Source organism: Antrostomus carolinensis, unplaced genomic scaffold (assembly GCF_000700745.2).
Source record: "Antrostomus carolinensis isolate BGI_N321 unplaced genomic scaffold, ASM70074v2 scaffold17116, whole genome shotgun sequence".
NCBI classification, from domain to species: domain Eukaryota; kingdom Metazoa; phylum Chordata; class Aves; order Caprimulgiformes; family Caprimulgidae; genus Antrostomus; species Antrostomus carolinensis.
The window spans coordinates 15,001-18,600 of NW_010323903.1; positions in this window are offsets into that span (position 1 = coordinate 15,001).

Consider the following 3,600-nt stretch of genomic DNA (forward strand, 5'->3'; position numbering starts at 1 on the left):
CATATGAGGAAAACCTCCATTACCCTTTTCTTCTCGTTTTAACCAAACACAGATAGAAGATGACACTTTTTTTTTTGTTTTAAGGTGGACTACTGAAAATTAATATATGTATGTGGATGGTCAGTGAGTGGGGAGGGTTCAATTCCCCCGCTTTTGTTCCTGAATCATCCTTAGAGAAATATTTCCAATCTAAACGCTGAGGAAGATACTGTGGATTGTTTCACAGTGTGTAAACATTGAGACATCATTTTGGTATCATTTTAGAACTTATTTTTCCAATTATATTCCAGCCTAAAACTGGTCATACTTCACATGTATGCATTAACAAAGGTGCAAAGCTGGCTTCCTTCTCTTTTGTGCCTTTAAACTTGCATGTACTTTGTTAATCTCTTTAAATGTTATTTTTGGGGTGTATTTGAAAATATGTGAATAACAGACTTTGTGGGCTTGTATAACTGGTTGTAAAGTAGTAAATGCATTCACATTTAATTAGTAAGGAAATAGTTGTCTTAAGATCTTTTTAAAAGTGCACCTATTGAATACTTGGATTTTTTCTGCCTTTGAAAAAAAAAAAAAAAATCCACTGTTGATTTTTCTGTCCATCATTGAAATGTCCTTGTTTGCTTCAGTGCTAAAGGCTTTTTTTATATATGTGTGTATATATGTTTTTTTCCAGCAGGACTTTTCCTCCTGTAGATGTATAAGAAATTATGCATCAGACAAAAGCCTCATAAACTGACCATTTGTCCTTTGGACACAATAGCCTGCCCAGCCCCTCTGCTCCTCCTCTCCAATTATGTGTGATTAGTCTCAGTGTGTTGTGTCAAGAAGGGGGAGTGTGCTGAGTGCTTATTATCTGTTTAGGTACAAGAAGAGCACATTTAGGTTCTGACTATGAATGGAAAGTGAGCCTTTATCAGGACTAAAATCTAAATGCTACTATTCTAGAAATCACTTTAAAAAAAATACATCCTTTTCTGATCAATTCCGAGAAACACCATAGCTACCAAAGGATTTTGTAGTGTAATCAATCTGTGTCCCTTGAATTAGTTAATATTGTGCTATATTGTGGCCCAAGTATTTGATAAAAATTTAACATGACTTTTCTTGTACAAAAATCCTACAAACAAACAGGAGCAATTTATTGTTTTCTTAATAGTTTAATAGACCATTTTAATGACTGCCCAGAAAAACAACCTGTATCGTTAAAGAATCCTGTACAGTCTTTTAAACCACAACACTTTTAAATGATGAAAAGACAGAGTGAGGCAGAGACCATGACTGAGAGAGGGAGGTACTAAATGCAAGGAAGTGTAGAGGATCGTGCTGAAATACATTAATTAAAAGAACTGCAGTTCGGCAATAAACATTCTTCCATATTTAACAAACTGGGCAGCATGTAAACCATGAGCTCATGAAAGTCCCCTTCTCTTCACTCTTCTTCTCAAACAAATTTCTTCACTACCGGTTTGCATGTCCTTGTATTCAATACTTTTTATGCTCCATTAGAGCACCTAGATGGATCTCGGAAGGCATAGGTCAAGTCGCAGTTAGATCATACATTTCTTTCTCACAAAAACTTGAATTGCAATGCCAAGTGATGGGCTAACATCACAATAACAGCAATTTATTCCTCTTTTGATAAAAAGCAGCCTATTCTCAGTGTTAGATAAAGACCAGGGGCAATGCAAACCAACCATTTATCCTAGAACCGAGTAGCATGTCTCCCCTATAGCTCCTATGAGTTTCATATTCAAACTCTTGTTGGAAGATAACTTGTCTAGTAAAAAATGAAAAACGCTTGGGAGTAATGTAAAATTGCTGTGAAGGTGGCTTTAGTTTTAATTTGTTTGGTTTTGTTTTGTTTGTCCCACACAGCAGTGCCTTTGTTTTCTCTAAAAATATGTACAAGGAAATCTTTATAATCAACAAAGGAGTGTGAAAAATAGTGAAATATTAAAATTTGTGAACCTTTTATTGTTGAGAGGGCTTAAATGTCTGCTGTACAATAATCTAATAAAGGTTGTTAGTTGCCAAAAATAGAACCAGTGCCACTGAAAATTGTGTTTTTAGCTCTAAGAAGAAAACAGTTTTACTCAAATTAGTAGCTGATAATTGCTTTTTATTTCTTTAGTGTCTGTCGTTTCAGTTGAAGGCTTTGCACAGGTGCTGCCATCCCTAAAGTGTGTAATTGATGGCTTGTTTACCAAAGATGCATTTAGGCTTCATCCTGCAAACTCACATTGGAGCTCCACAGGCAGTTAAGTTACTCATCTACATAAGTGCTTGCAGGTTTGGTCCATGTAGATATTTTTAGAGGTATATAAGCAAGCTCTCTTCTTGATTTTTTGTTTTAAAATGGGTATTGAAAAGTCACAGATATAGGCACTAAAAGTGTTCTTTTTCAGACACATCTCTCAGAATCCCTTGTGTTAGTAGGGACTTGATTGTTTCTGAGCTCTTAAATTTTAATTAAAATACAGTGTTTACTAAAACATCAAATATCTTTGCTAAGAAGAAGTTAGGCAGTTTATCAAATCATGCTTGTAAAATATATCGGAGCCTTTCATATGATGTGCTTTAGCTAGTCTCTGATACTTGGTGTATTTTTAATGTTATAGCTTACTGAGTTCTGTAACAGAATATTGAGCTTAATTACTTTGTGTTTGCAAAGCACTTCAAAGATGAACGACACCACGCAAGAGCTATGCTGTCTTCACTAAGGATGGAAATGTTAGGCTGATGCAAGTTGGTATTTTTTGGAGCAGCGTTGTGTCTTCCTCCTTTCTCAGAGAAAAATGGCAGAGAGATGATTTTCTTGTGGACATCCATCCCCCTGGGCGCAGCCCTAATGCAGCTGGTGCCACTGGCAATGACTTGTGATCTTTAGAATATAAAAGACTAAGAAAAAAAATATTCCATTTCCTGCTGTGAGACCTGGCAGAGGCTTTCTTAAAAATTACAGACTACTCCCATCTGATAGCATTCTGGAACAACGGGACAGATCTTTCCGTTTGGGAAATAAGTTTGATTTGAAATGAAAAATGTCTTATGAATGTGAGGTGAGGCAGGAGAAGTTAGTACTCCAGGTACCAGTCCAGCTGCAAAATCCTTATGAGACAAGTCATTCACATTTTGCCTGTGGCTTAACGGCTACATGTTTGCATGAGGAGAGAAGCGGGATTAAAATTGTTCCCCCCATGAAAAGCATCCTTACATCTTGAGCCTGACTGCACAGGGTTTATCAAGTGTTCTATCTCCATTACAACTCTCTTTCCCTGTTTCCTGAACAAAAGAGGATGCAGTGGGTGGAGCTTTTGGTCCACCTCTTGTTATGGCAGGTGGCACAGCTGATATGGCAGGGGAAGAGGGAAAAGGCAGCAACACACTCACTGCAAGTCAAACTGAGCAGCATTTTGTTACCCTCTTTCACACACTCTCCCTAATGCAGGAAAGAAATAGCTGGGTCTCTGTCTTCACAGGGCAAATTATAAATGCACAGTTTAGCTGCATTTCTTTAGGCATGGTTTTCTTCTTCTTTAAATCAGGGAATGAACGGTGATATCAAACTGAAAGTTCCTTTAACTCTTGTGAAATGTT